The sequence below is a fragment of the Podarcis bocagei genome (assembly GCF_964188305.1).
Source record: "Podarcis bocagei genome assembly, chromosome: 11".
Lineage (NCBI taxonomy): Eukaryota > Metazoa > Chordata > Lepidosauria > Squamata > Lacertidae > Podarcis > Podarcis bocagei.
In genome coordinates, this window is record NC_138136.1 from 51,641,858 (window position 1) to 51,657,774 (window position 15,917).

The 15,917-nt window shown below is 43.5% G+C and overlaps 1 protein-coding gene across 4 annotated transcripts in view; it reads right to left on the reverse strand.

Moving 5' to 3' along the window:
- Positions 1–15,618, reverse strand: part of WDR7 (WD repeat domain 7) — a 221,194-nt gene extending 205,576 nt beyond the window's left edge. For all 4 annotated transcript variants that reach the window (XM_081212629.1, XM_081212627.1, XM_081212628.1 and 1 more), the window contains exon 1: positions 15,432–15,618. The gene's annotated coding sequence lies outside the window, so the exon portion shown is untranslated. The remainder of the gene's footprint in view (positions 1–15,431) is intronic.
- Positions 15,619–15,917: the final 299 nt, after the last annotated feature.

Here is a 15,917-nt window from a genome sequence, read left to right on the forward strand (position 1 = left end):
CGTCCTTCTTCCTATCTAAAGCCACAGGCTTCCTGGTGCCCAAGAACATTTGCTGGCTCTTGGCCGTGCTCAAACTGCAACTGGTTCCTACCAGGGCCGGATTTAGGTTTGATGAGGCGCTACGCTACTGAAGGTAATGGGGCCTTTATATGTCTAGCTGTCCTTTGTCAACAACAAATTCTCAGTGTTTTTTGTGTTGAATGTATGCTATATGGTAATTTAGGGACCTAATAGGTATCTAAAGCCATTTGTGCATGTTGCCATGCAACCAGTCCATGGAGAATGCAGGCACCCTATACAGTGGACGCTTGGGTTGCGAACGTGATCTGCGTGGGATGCACGTTCGCAACCCACAGCGTTCGCAACCCACAGCGACACATCTGCGCACACGGGAGTTGCAATTCGGCGCTTCGGCGCATGTGCAAAGCACAATTTAGTGCTTCTGCACATGCACACCCCCAAAACCCGGAAGTAACCCGTTCCGGTACTTCCGGGTTTCAGCGGGACTGTAACCCGAAAAAATGCAACCTGAAGCATCTGTAACCCGAGATATGACTGTATATAGAAATGAGCTAACCAGTGGTATTTTAGGGAGCAGGCAGGACTCATGACTTACATCATAGCAGCCTACACAACACAAAACACTGTTGCTGCATGTAGGTTTTATTTTATTTGTTTTTTATCTTATATTTTGGAAATGTACACCCAGTTGTTTTTTCTTTAATTTCTAAGCTATAGCTTGTCTAGCTTACACGTAAATCCAGCACTGGTTCCTACCCAATCCCTACCTTTCCATCAATTTCCCCTCCCCAGCTATCATTTGCCTGTGTGTTCTCTGGCCCTGAAAACCTCCCCCAGTTCCCCATCTTCACCTATCCCACTGCCTCCCCAGCCTTCACTTTCACCTCAGTCCTCAGACAGATTTGGCCAGACTGCCAAAGGCTTCGCCTTCTGAGTCCTGACAGGGGCGGCCCATCCCATTTCGCCACCTGAGGAGAAACGGGAAGGTGCTGCCCCACCACCCATCACCCGCCGAAACCTCACTTACTTGGGTGATGCAGCAGGTGCTGCCTCTGGGGTTTCTGTCCCCCAAGGCAGCTGCCTCAACTTGCCTCACTGGAGGGCCGGCCCTGCCCTTTGACAATCTAGGTCCTTTTCCTAACCCTCACACACCCTGACCCAACATACAAATCAGACTCCCAAAATTTATCATGCTAAACCACCTTCCAAGATTTCTGGTCACCTGAAGCCATTTATTTGTTAGTGTTACTGGCAGCTGGACTAAAATTTGCAAGAACAGGGTTTGTTAATCGCACCAAAGCACACTGCAATACCTCAGCCTCTCAGTGAAGTAATTCAGACAAGACCTGCAAATGTCTTGAGCCGGAAGACAAATATCCAACAGCATGCTGAAGGGAATTTTTGTTACTTAAGTTGGTGGACTAGTTGGACTACCAAAATTATTTTCTGCTTCAAAATGGCCATGTTTTCTTCCTTCTCCAATACAAAAAGTTTTGTGTGTCTTTCATGTGCTGTGCTGCAACTGCTCTGATAGTGTTTAAAGTCAATAAATTTTGAATATAGCTTATTCAAAGCTTGCCAATTTATTTCAGTCCTCTGAACAGTTTCAGTTTACATCAGCCTCTGTTATCTAAACTACACATCTTCCCTTTGGCATAAAACATGTTTAAACCAATCACATACGAAGAACCACACAATCTGGACAGAGAGCAGGGCAAAACACACAAAACAAGAATCAGCTTCAAGGCTGCAATTATACAGTATATTCACTTACATAGGACTCAATTCTGAGGAGATATGTAGAGTATTATACCGTAAGTGGGCATTGGTCCCATAATGATGATCTGCAGGTATTATTTGTACAGAATAAAACATCATACGCTTAAGGTACTAGACCTGCACAGAACGGAACTTATTTCTAATTTCATAGCACCCTATTTTAGGTGCTCAAGATATCTATGCACTACTGCAGCACTGAGTAAGTGCACAACTGAAAAAGGCACACATTTCCTCAATTTATTTATTTCTGCCTAATAAAATTACAATAAATATTCATCAAAAACAGATTACTTCTTTAAAACAAGAGGCAAACATCAATATATTCAGCTTTCAAAAAATTAAAATACTGCCCTTCTGCGACTTTCCCAAAACACATTTAAGGTAATGAATTTAGTATCACTCTTCCTTCATTCATACAGCATTGCAAACTTCATTATATCTGTCCATGTAGAATTCAGGATACATGGAAGTTATCAAACACATTTCGGCATAGAATTGCACAAAATTCCCCAAAATTATGGAATACCATAATGAACAGGACCAATAAGCTGCTATAAACATCTACATAAAAACCAACCAACACCAAGCTTTCAGAAAGGAAATATTAAATCTAGTCAAAGAAGGAATGTTGTTTCTACAACTACCTGTTTCCTTTTGTTTTTTTAGCGCGGGATCTGAACGCTTTTAGTACTATCTTCATTTTCAAGAAGTACAGGCTCATTTTGACAGAGGATAGGGCTGGTCGGTTGGAACAGTGCAGGCTTCTTTAACAGTACATTTAGAATACCAAATATATCTCAGTGAAAAAAAATCAATATTTTCACATCAATGATGGAAAAGTACAGTCACAAACATATTAATCTGCTAACAAACAGTCCTGAAGCTTTCGGGCTATGAATAACTATACAGTGGTGCCTCGCAAGACGAAAAGAATTCATTCCGCGAGTCTTTTCGTCTTGCGATGTTTTTCGTCTTGCGAAGCACGGCCCGTCACAACTGCGCCTCTTCAAGCGGCTTTAAAAAAAAAAGCGCAAGACGTTTTCGTCTTGCGAAGCAAGCCCATAGGGAAATTCGTCTAGCAAAGCAACGCAAAAATGGAAAACCCTTTCGTCTAGCGAGTTTTTAGTCTTGCGAGGCATTCGTCTTGCGGGGCACCACTGTACTCTGAAGCACATATTTTCTGCAGGACTGGTGCTGATCCCCAACCCTCCGCCTGGAGAACCTGAAAATACATCATTAAGAAATCACTTTCTCAGACCTTCAGGAGGTCCCAACACTCTGTTCTGCTGAAAGAAAACTCAACCCAACTCCCACTGAGTCTGTAGAAAGCTTTAAGCCTTCCAAGCTTTTTTCAGCAGCATATTAGTCTTTTCATTGTTTCTATTTATATCTCTGTAAATTTCCACAGACACAAAATAACACAGTCATGATCACTCTAAACGAAAGTGTGTACAACTAGGTTCAACTTAAGAGAAGACCCACTGAAATTAATAAACATGACTAAGTTAGCTCAGTTAATTTCAATTAGCAGAACAATGCCACCTAAAAGATACTAACTCTCCTGGACTTAAAGCACAAAGAGTTTACTTCCAAATGAGAATTTCCTATGCGTTGTTTCTCATTTACACAATCAGTGTGCACTCCCTTACTTAATTCTTTCACTAAATATGACAACAGGAACTACAACTGTGAGCACTACGCCAAAACGAGCCGATAGGTGGCTTCCTTCTTGAATGAGGGCAACTTGTCTCTCCCTAAAGCAGGGTGGGGGGAAATGGTTTTAAGGAAAATTTTGATAAAGGAAGGTTAATGGTTATACAACAAAAAGGAAAGAAAATTATTGTTTATTATAAGCAGACCGGGTAACTAAGAACATCCCTTTTTCCTGGAAATGCTATGTGGGTCTTGCACCTCTGACCTCTCACCAATGTCTAATTACTATCAGTGTCATATAAACACATTTCTGTCCACATCAAGCCCCTGCAAGTGAAAAGCTTTTTGTTCAGCTGGCTAACATATATATATATATATAACTAATACAATGCCTATCATTCTTGCAGATTGCCAGGATTAGGGGGAGTGAGCAACATTTCTCTGTGCTAAAGCGACACAGCACTCCAATGTGAATACCTTCAGCAGGGCTTGAGATATCAGGGAAATGTCACCCTCAAGTGAATGAATGGCAGCTATTCACTTTATATGGGAAGAGGGGGAAAGGGTACACCTGGGAACACCATTCAAGTAAGTAGAAACTTCAACTGGCCCTAGAGATTCCCACCTCTGAGATTTCAAGTGTACTTATCTAAGTAGCCCCACCCTGAATCCTCATGTCACAATATAACGTCACAGGGTTAGGGGGATTGTTCTAAGTAAAACTCTAGTGATGCATTTACCTCCCCAGTTCCTACAACAACAACCTCCAGTTTTATCCACACGGGTGGCGCTGTGGTGCAAACCACTGAGCCTCTTGGGCTTGCCAATCGGAAGGTCGGCGGTTCGAATCCCCACAACAGAGTGAGCTCCCGTTGCTCTGTTCCAGCTCCTGCCAACCTAGCAGTTTAAAAGCACACCAGTGCAAGTAGATAAATAGGTACCGCTGCAGCGGGAAGGTAAATGGTGTTTCCTTGTGCTCTGGTTTCTGTCACGGTGTCTTGTTGCGCCAGAAGTGGTTTAGTCATGCTGGCCACATGACCCGGAAAGCTGTCTGTGGACAAACGCCGGCTCCCTCGGCCTGAAAGCGAGATGAGCGCCACATCCCCATAGTCGCCTTTGACTGGACTTAACCGTCCAGGGGTCCTTTACCTTTTTTTTTTTTTAACCTATAAGCCGCTTTTACCCAGTCCCTCATTCCATATGTTATCCTCCTACCTGTGGAATGCATTCGCAGTACATAAAACCTGGACTTTAACAAAGCAAGAAAATAACTGTTCAGCCCTCCATTCAACTCTAGGAACCACAAGCAAAGAAGAATCCAAGAACCAGAAGGAAAAGGACCAAACAGATTCACAGAATGATTCAAAGTGCCTGGGATATTAAATATATATACAGTCATACCTCTAGTTGCGTTTGCTTCATGTTGCGGATTTTCGGGTTGCAAACACGGCAACCCGAAAAGTGTATATTTCCGGGTTTCGCCACACACGCATGCGCAGAAGCATTCTGCGTGCTTTGCACATGCGTAAAAGTGCTCTATCGTGCTCCGTGCTTGTGCAGAACCGCTGCTCTACAGATGAAAATTAGAATATCGTGGAAAAGTTCATTTATTACAGTAATTCAACTTAAAAGGCGAAACTAATATATGAGATAGACTCATGACATGCAAAGCGAGATATGTCAAGCCTTTATTTGCATATATGCACATGTACTCAGCTTCCTAGTTTTCCATAACACCTCACCAGTGCCATAGGCTGATAGCATCCATGCCACGCCGCATTGAGGCAGTAATTGATGCAAAAGGGGCCCAAACCAAGTACTGAGTACATGTGCATGCTTCTACTTCTCAGAGGTCCAAGATTGCTCTATTTGCAGCCCTTGTTTTGCTGATTTCATTTAATATTCTAATTTTCTGAGGTTGTTAATTTGGGGTTTTCATCAGCTGTACGCCATGAACATCACAATTATAACAAATAAAGGCTTGACATATCTCGCTTTGCATGTCATGAGTCTATCTCATCTATTAGTTTCACCTTTTAAGTTGAATTACTGAAATAAATGAACTTTTCCACGATATTCTAATTTTCCGAGTTTCACTTGTAGTTGCGGACTTTTCAGGGTGTGAACGGCACCCCAGAACGGATCGTGTCCACAACTAGAGGTACCACTGTACAGCCCCTATTTATCCTTCATCTTGCTAATTTTTTTGTGCCTAATTAATCCTAGTTCCCACCTTCAAGTGATGGCTCAGTCACTAGAGCATAAAACTCTGAATCTCAGGGTTGTAGGTTCAAGCCCTACATTGAGCAAAAGATTCCTGCATTGCAGGGGATTGGACCACATCACCCTTCCAACTCTACAATTCTATGGTTCTGGCCTGGTGACATGTGGCCTATGTAATTGCCAATGGGAAAGTTTAGATACCAAAAGGTTGAAAGGAAGGGAATGAAGAGCAAAACTGACACTTTTTTAAATGAGCTGAAATTAAGGGCAAAAGCCAGGTCTGAATACACTGAAAGCTACTTAGATAAACTGTAATTTGACAGCATACAAGGGGGCAAAATAAATGTTAAAGTTTTATTCATTATTAATCTGTTTAAATGATAATTGTTTAAAGCAAACAAGCACTAGGTGGTGATTAGAGAAGACTAAATTATACACCTGTATGCTCAAGCCATGACTCAAAACTGCATTTTGAAGCGTGATGCAAGGTTCAGCTCAGTTGATCCTAATGGATGTACTGTATAGCAACCTTAATACCAACAAGCCAACAAATAAAGGTTTTAGGATCTGAACACCCACTGCATTGCACCTCAAGAGTCAAGCCAAGGTATTTTGAGGGCTGGAAGGGGACTCATCTGCACATCAACCTCAACTGATGAACCATAAAGGTAAAGGTAAAGGGACCCCTGACCATTAGGTCCAGTCGTGGCCGACTCTGGGGTTGCGGCGCTCATCTCGCTTTATTGGCCAAGGGAGCCAGCATACAGCTTCCGGGTCATGTGGCCAGCATGACTAAGCCGTTTCTGGCAAACCAGAGCAGCGCATGGAAACGCTGTTTACCTTCCCGCCAGAGCGGTACCTATTTATCTACTTGCACTTTGACATGTTTTTGAACTGCTAGGTTGGCAGGAGCAGGGACCGAGCAACGGGCGCTCACCCCGTCACGGGGATTCAAACCGCCGACCTTCTGATCGGCAAGTCCTAGGCTCTGTGGTTTAACCCACAGCGCCACCCGTGTCCCTTGATGAACCATAAGTACACACATAAAGCAAGTGATAAAAGTTTTAGGACAAGAGTGCAAATGGCATTCAGGATAGTAAAATTAATCTGGTACATAAGCCCCATACAACATAGCTCCATGGGCACTTATCACATGGTGTTATCTACTACAACTAGTCATATCCTTGGAAATTAGGATAAATACACAATAATACCATCATCACAATAAATAATATCCAAGATTATAGCTTTATATTTGAGAGGAAATCTTAGTATTGCTTATATTTTCCTACAGGTAAAGGCTTGTATTAAAGTATGGAAAGAGAGAAAGAGAGAGAGAAAACTGTATTGAAAAATCAATAGCTGTAGAATTAAGCTTGGAATCCTGCAATGCCCAAATGAGCTGGTGTGGAGACAAATGATTAGAGCCAGTTTTGCAGCAATTGTGCTCCATTCTGGTGGTAACACGAGGATTCAGAAACATTCAGCTTCATTTATATCGCTATTGAAGATCATTGTTGTGTCCACTGTGCCCTTTATATTCAAAAAAGGTTAGGAGGGAAATGGTTGAGTCCTCTGGTAATTTTTAAGTACCAGAAGATTATCTGGGAAGAAATGCATGTTGACAAAAAATATATTTTTTTGCTGTATTTGTTAGGAACTTCTGCTGGGGAAGCTGAGAAAACAAGGGCCAAACGGAAGGCCCACACAGCAATAATACTCAATGCACTTGTATTTAATGGATTTGAACATTATTTGGTTTTGACAAAGTGCTGCAAATAAAAATCCAAATCACTATTCTGAGCCTGGTTGTTTGAGGGCTTTTAGGAAATTAAGGAGGCAGTTTCAGACCTAGTTGCCATGGAGACCAATCCACATCAACGATCAGTAATCAGGCTATCATTATCCGCAGGAGGGCCAAAGATTGAACTGACCTGGAAAATTAGCTATGCCACTACTTATAAGGGTAATCCCTCAACACAGCTGAGGGAAAGAACTCTGATAATGTGCCAATAAACACAAACATTAACTCATTTGTGCATTCATATGCCTTCCTTCTAGCAGGCTCATCCGCCTGCAGTATCTCAGGCTTCCAATAGTTGCAAACTTAATCTTTTTCAAACAATTGAAAAACTAAATTGCGAAGGATTTAATACTTTCCAAACATGCAAGAACTTAGATCTTTGCAAGTTATACAACTTATAATAAACCTTAAAATACCTCCCTTTGTTTTCATTAGAAAGGCACACAGTGGAAACCTTGGATGCAAGTTAAATTACCGTATTTTTTGCTCTATAAGACTCACTTTTTCCCTCCTAAAAAGTAAGGGGAAATGTGTGTGCGTCTTATGGAATGAATGCAGGCTGTGCAGCTATCACAGAAGCCAGAACAGCAAGAGGGATTGATCCCTCTTGCTGTTCTGAGATTCGGAATATTTTTTTTCTTGTTTTCCTCTTCCAAAAACTAGGTGCGTCTTATGGTCTGGTGCGAAAAATACGGGTACATTTCCCCCTGTTCACATGAACTTCTCACTGAATATATGGAAGTGGTGGGGACTGATGCAGTTCCCAAAACTAAATGGATACCCTGGTTTAGAAAATGAAACCTGTTGACTCCTTTGTCAACAAAACCAAAGATTCCTTAGGAGGAAATGAGGTAGTAAACAGTTCTAACTCCCTTTGCTTCATCTTCCTTTCCTTATAGGTGTAATAGGGACAGATGTTCCAAAGAAAATCCTCACTTTGCATATGACAACAGCAGCTAAAACAGGCTTCCTCAACCTCAGCCCTCCAGATGTTTTTGGCCTACAACTCCCATGATCCCTAGCTAGCAGGACTAGTGGTCAGGGATGATGGGAATTGTAATCTCAAAACATGCACAGAAATGGAAAGAAGGGAAGGTTCCAACAAAGGAGGAGCGGCTTTTGAAAGCAATGCAGAAATGGCAAAACTGAAAGCAAAATTGAGAGACAATGAACTTTTCATAGAAGAATGGAGGCCTTTCGTGGGCTATTAAAAAAAATTGCAGTCAAATGAAATCGCGGGCAGGACTCGAGATAAAAGCAGCAGAAGAAAAATGACAAAACATTTGCAACAGAGAAACTTTTTGTGATACATAAAGAAATAATGCAGTAGAAAATGTTTGAGTAAAAACACTGTGGAGGTGAGGCAGGGAAGTCAACTTACGAAACAATGTATTTGATTTTAAGGTTATTGTGAAAACTTTTGAAAAAGTTTATTAAAAATTCACACACGCAAAGTATAGCTGCACCACTTTGCACAGCTTTTTGGTTTTTATATTGTCTATTGTGTTCAATCTGTTCTCTCTGATTTCCATACAGCATTACTGTACGGTCAACCCATACTATATATTCAGCGATGTCAGAGGCATATAAAAGGACAAAGGATGAGAGGAGGAGTGGGGCAAAAGACAAAAGGAACCATGTTAATAACTGGCACTGATTTATTAATCTATTGCATTTATAGACCCCCTTTCTGCCAACGCACCCAGTTTTCAAGTGCTATAAAACGGTCCCATGTATAAGAAAAACCCCTATTTTTAAAAAACCTGAAATTAAGAAAATAAGTTGTTTAGCTTTGGGGGGGGGGAATCACTTCTGCCAATCGCTGACCCACCTGCCCGCCATTGCCAATCGCTTGCCACAGCCACTGCCAATCGCACACCTTGCCGCAGCTGCCAATTGTCTGCCCGCTCACCGCCACCAACAGCCCACATGCCCACTTGCCACAGCCGCCAATCGCCTGCCCGCCTGCCTTGCCACAGCTGCTGCTGCCATTAATCACACGTTAATCCTGCCTGCTGCTGCCATTAATCACACGTCCCCCCTCTGCATTCACTATCCGTGTATAAGACAGCACTCAAATTTTGCCTTTTTTTTTTAAGCAAAAAGCATCATCTTATACACAGAAAAATACGGTATATAAAACGTGAACTTGGCCAGGCGGATGGAGGCAGTCCAACTGGAGCAAGCCCTGGTGCTGTCTTTGCCTCCCTCCCTCCTTCTGTTCTTCCTTTTCACAGGCAGCATTAGAAACTGATATATAAGCTAGGTGCCAAATACCCCCTTTAACCAGGGTTACAGTCACCAAAACGGAATGCCTAGTTGTCGTGTTTGGGATCAGACTTCTTGAAAGTTGTATTTTTCAATACGACTTTTTGGTTCCTGACATTCATTCTGAATGTGCAGATGAAATATAATGGATATAATTCCACAGGATGGGGTGTTAGTGTGTGAAAACAGTCAAGATCCAAGGATCCCCACACATGTACCTCCACTTGCTGTTAAGAAAACAGGCACACAGACACAAATATTTGCAAAATTCATCCCCAAGATGAATTTTTATCCTGCAGTGTTTTAAGCAATGTGTTGGTTTAAGATTACTATAAAAAGCACATTACTGTTAAAATTATTCCCTCCACACACTCATTCAGGTACACTATTGGAAACATGCTTCATAGTTTCAAGCGAAAAAAGGAGACTCTTTCAAGCTGTCACAACACAAATTATTCATCACACTTGTGAATTCAGAGTTCAAATCCATAAATTTTTGAAATAATCATTTATGTTTTCTAAAATCCTAAGTTCAGCTCCCATACCATTCATAATTTGTCTTACTAACCAAAGAATGAAAAGGGGAAGTTTCCCCACAATCTTGAGTTATATCTCTGTTCTAAAGCAAGCTCACATTGCTTCTTCAAGAGGTCCTCAACGGATCTAGAATACTACCTTAAAACACATATTCATGGCACACGTTACACAGAGAGATTTGTATTTCATGGCCCTAATGCATAAAGAGTTGTATCCGTAAGGAATCACAGGGATATTTTTCACCATGGCAAAATTAATCATCATAACCATCCCTGAAGTTTGTATTCAACACATAATTCCTCAAGAGGAAGTCCACTAGAGTAAGCATGCTCAGCAATGCCATGCTCTTGCACTACAGATTCTGTGGCGGAGGCTAGGAAGAAAGGAAGTGCTGAAGACATCAAATGAGCTTTATGGCTCAGACAGGATTTGGATCTGGGTAGGCCCGTTCAAACTGAGCACTCCGGCTATTCTACCACACTAGTTCTCAGTGTCTCAGTCTTTTCTTCGTGTCTAGCAGTACTTCAGTATTTACTGGCTTTTGCTCACCAAAAGACAGAAACATGGCAGTGAAAGGAAATTACTAACTCCTGAAAGTACAACTTGCAACACTCCACTGATCTATCACTAGGTTGTCATAGGCCACCCCTCTGTGAACTGCACAACAAGCACACACAGTTGGCTGTATAGCTCAGTGGAATTTCCTGTGTTCAAGTGCAACACTCTAACCTCTACATATACCATGTTGGCTCTGTTAACATGTATATAGAATAGCTGTTTGCAGAAATATGTACACAGTTAAAGGTTGTGTGTCAGGGTGGTTTTTTTTTATATGCAGTTTGTATCAGTACTTTGCTCCGTTATGTGTGTGCATGCACTTGTTTCCCAATATCTCCAACACAATTGAAACAGTTTTTCCAAACTTTTTGGAAATGCGCTCTCACTTGTAAAGGTGAATCAACATTATGTTGGGAGGGGGGATACACAATGAAATTTCAAGGTTTAACAGTTGGGAAATACATCATGCTCACCTAGCTCTTATGTCATTAGCAGCACTGATTCAGCACCTCCTCTGTTCCTTGAACCCCCACAACACCTCCATCACATTCACCTTCCTATCCAGCTGTACATACTATCCCCTGCCTCTTCTCCACAAACTCTCTACTGATGCAACTGAGCACTTCAGGAGTCAAGAGAGCTGCAAGTTTGCTTGAATTTCGTGGGTTCAGTGGCGTAGCATGGGGGTGCAGGGGGGGGCGGCCGCACCAGGCGCAACATCTGGGGGTTAGGGTTAGGGGCGCAAATCCACGGGTTAGGGGGCGCAAATTACTTGCCTTGCCCCGGGTGCTGACAACCCACGCTACGCCACTGCGTGGGTTGGAACTGGCATTTTGGGAAACCTTACAGAAGGGTGCAGGAAAACTGCTGCCATCAGCTCCCTTCAGCCCCAGCCAGTACCATCAGCGGTCAGGTATAATGCGAGTTGTAGCCCATCATAATCTAAACAGTGACATGTTTATCTACCTCTGCCTTACACCTTGATTATTCACGGGTTTCTTGTCAATAAAGCATGCAAAAATATTTGTGCTACATCTATTTGTCCTGGGGTGTGCCACCAACACATTGTTCTATAAGAAACTGACTTAAAGGCTTTTCCCGAAGCTTCTATTCCCAAAGAGATTATATTATTGATCTGAAGTTTATTACACCTTTGTCATCCCATTTCCTCCAAGAATGACCTACAGAGCAATTCTATGCATGTTTACACAGATGTAAGCCCCACTATGCTTAGTGCGACTTTTGATGTATATTGTCTGCCTGTATTAATGACAGCGATCTTACAGATGTTGAAAATATAAGAAATAAATTACGGTAGCTAATTGACCAACTGAATATTTATACCATGCGTTTACTATACTTAAGTAACAGTTATGATAGCAGAAAGGTTATATACCAACACCTGAACCAATTCAAAACTCAGCGGTATGAAATATGAACTTGTATTTAGATTAAAATGCTCACATGTTACACAGCAACAATTTAAATCACACGCTATTCAGTAGCCATAGAACAAAAGGTTCTTCCAATGCACTTGTGTTAATTAACTCAAGCTAGTTTCTCAGCACATTTTGCTTCTTGCCAATTCCAGCTGGCTCGATAGGGAGAGAATAAGAAGCTGCTAAACTGGGGTGCGCAGCTCAGTTCAGAGACCTCATCCCTGCCTCCCAAACAAATATCCCCACTCCTAAAGAAACCACTGATTTGACAGCAGAAGCAAACAGTGGGGAAATTAAGTAGGCACAGAACTGTGGAAGCAGCCCAGCACCCTAATAGCAATACAGATTGGTCCTCCCCACACATCAGTTTAATTATTTTATCAGCAGACAGGTGTGGTAACTATCCCTAACTGATCTGCACAAATCTACTGAGGGGTGCAAGTACACCTCCTGTTTGGAAGTAGATAGTGGCTACACACACCTAGCAGCTAGGCCATAGAACAGAAGACATGGATGAAACAGCTATTCATAAATGCCAGAAGCATGCATTATGCCTCTCTGTCCCCCAATTTCTGTAAAACTTTGCTAAATCCCCTCCTGAGCCATCCTACCTTCCTCTTGTCAGGACTTTCCTGCTACCTGGGATTTCCTCCTATATCACCTGAATAACAAAGCTGTCATCTTCACAGCATCTCACATACCTTCAACATAAAACTGCTGAATTTCTAATGTTTGTGCTCTCTCAAGCCATACACAGAGTAATTTACCCTGATATTTTATCCTTTTTCATACCAGCTCCTTGCATACCTCTCTTCCAGACACCCCATTTGTCTGTCTCATAATGAGATCAACAGCTAATATGTAAAGAAACAAGTTACAATGCATTATGATGGCCTCAAATCATAAGATTAAAGGTTTCAGTAACAATGTAGGTTGAAACTCTGCTACAGACCCACTTGAACAAGGAGAAAGGGGATGCCAGAATGCCAAGTTTAAGGTGACAAGTAACTACCAAAAAACAAGTTTCTAAGCGTATCAATTGTTTATTATTTATCACTCACTTAAGCTGATCTTTGGGGAGTGAGGGAAATTTCAAATAACCAACAATTTTCTAGAGGTAAGAGTCACATTGTTTGCAGGGAAAAGAAACAGCTGGAAAGGACTGATAAAGTCTGCCACCCTAGAAAGTTCAAGAAAGTTCAGCCACCCAACTGCATCACCCACAGAAAATACAGTGGTGCCTCGCAAGACGAAAAGAATCCGTTCTGTGATTCAATTCGTCTAGCGGTTTTTTTCGTCTTGCGAAGCAAGCCCATTGAAGGATTAGCGGATTAGCGCTATTAGCGGCTTTTAGAGGCTTTTAGCGGCTTATCTGCTGATCGGATCAGCTGATAAGCGGCTTAGCGCTATTAGCGGCTTTTAGCGGCTTATCTGCTGATCGGATCAGCTGATAAGCAGCTTAGCGCTATTAGCTGCTTTTAGCTGCTTTTAGCGGCTTATCTGCTGATCGGATCAGCTGATAAGCGGCTTAGCGGCTTAGAAAGGAGGGGGAACCAGCAGGAACTCGCAAGACATTGTCGTCTTGTGAAGCAAGCCCATAGGAGATTTGTTTTGCGAAGCACCTCCAAAACGGAAAACTCTTTCGTCTAGCGAGTTTTCCGTATTGCGAGGCATTCGTCTTGCGGGGCACCACTGTAGATGCTTTTTTTCTTGTACCAGTAAGAATGAAGTAACTCACTGCTCATGTTGCAGTGGAAACTCGGCCAACTAAGCCTGCCAGACCATGCCAAGCAAATGTTCAGTGGCCATCATCTCTGAAGAAGGGATTTCAAACCACAAGGGCAACAGGGCACCAAACAGCCAAGGTAGCATTTACAAACAAAAGATCCTGCTGTGGAGATGCAAGTCACAAGTCACAGTCCACCAGAGAGAAGGGTTTTGTGAGGAGCCATTAAAGAGGAGGTATCTTCCCAGAAGTCCGGGAAGTATTCTAGGCATAAGAGTGACTCTGGTTGAACTCTATAATAGGTGTTTGTTTTGTTTGTGGTACTCCACAGTCACCCGCTCTTCCTCACTTTCACCAACACATGGTACGAGTAAACAATGGGGTGCCATTCTAAGGCGCTAGAATAAAGGAGTTTCCACTCCAGGGCTGAGGATAGGCCTGGCAAAATCAGTCTCAAAGGAGACTAGGCAACAGGTGTCAGTTGCCATTATAGGCAAGGTGGGGGGCAGAAGCAAGCAGAAAGCAGTTGATTGTTAAAAGGAAGGATCTGAAGATGTGTTGGAGGTTATGAAAGGGGCACTCTTGCCCCCCAATGTCAAGAGAAGGGCAGCAGTGCACTTGGCACAGAGGGAATATGGGTGGCACCTTCCTGCTGAAGGAGAGGGCAAAAAGTGTACCACGGCAAAGCCAGCCATCATCAATGGCCAAAGCAGGAATGACACACTTCAGACCACTTTTTGAGTGGTTTCAGGAATACGAAGGAGCTGGGCTTATCAGCCCCTTACACTGTGACTTTTGGTGACTTTTCTATTTATTCTTAAAATGACATTTCCCTTCCTAGCCTAGAAGCCCCTCAGGCCGAGCAACTGGCAATGAAAGCAATCCCACTTAGATATATAACAATCAAGAACGAAAAAATATACGAGGGGCAGAATAGGCGACACTAGAGAGGAAGGGGGCTAGAAGCACAAAATGGGTGGGTGGGGTGGATTTGACAAGAGGGGCATTGCCTGCCAAGCATCCTCTCGTGGGTTTGGGGGGGGGGGGGAGCCGAGGTTGGCAAAAAGGGGCACCTGGTCGAGAGGGTGCCCCTCTGTTACTTCTTTTTATTGAAAAAGAGGGAACTAAGAAAAGATAGGAGGATGTTGCCTCTGAGTCCTGAAAACCAAAAGTACCAACCCCCACACACAACGCGAGCTTCTTAGAGTGGGGTGGGGGAAGGACCCAAAGGTAATACTAATAGAAAGCAGCACTAAAAAAATAAAAATAAAGAGGGAGGGTGAGAACACCCTAAGGAAGGAAGGACGCTTCGGTCGACCTGCGAAGGAAGGCAGCAAAAAAGCAAAATTACTCAGCAATGGGGGAGGACAAGGGGAGTCTGGGGAGAGTCCTGCTGCGCCCACCGCCCCAGGGAAGCACCTACCTGGGTGTGGGCGGGGGCCGCCTCTCCGCCGGCAGAAGGGGCTCCCCGCTTGCCCCCCACCTTCCTCCGGGCTCGCCTGCCGCCCCTCGCCCTGCTTCTCCCTCTCTCTGCCTCAACGCCTGGCGCTGGAAATCAGCTGACGGGCTCCTCCAGCTGCCGCGACTCCCGCTGCAAGTGTCGCAAAAGGCCCGGGCGGCGCTTGGCGGCAGAAGGGAGGGAGGGGGAGGCCTCGTTGCCCTGGAGACGGAGCAGCGACCCGGCCCCCGGCGCGCTTCCCTGCGGCCCTCGCCTGGCGCTGCGCGGGGAGTGCAGAGGGTGCGGGGTTTAAAGCAGCAGGAGGAGTGCATGGGGGGAAATGCGTGCAAATCAGGCAGGAGGTGTGCTAGTTTTGTTGCAAAAGGCGCTCAGTCGGGGGCTTAATTCTTCCTCCTGCCCAGGTAAACCTGCGAAGTGTTGCAGCCTTATCATCATCATTTTTTATTAAAT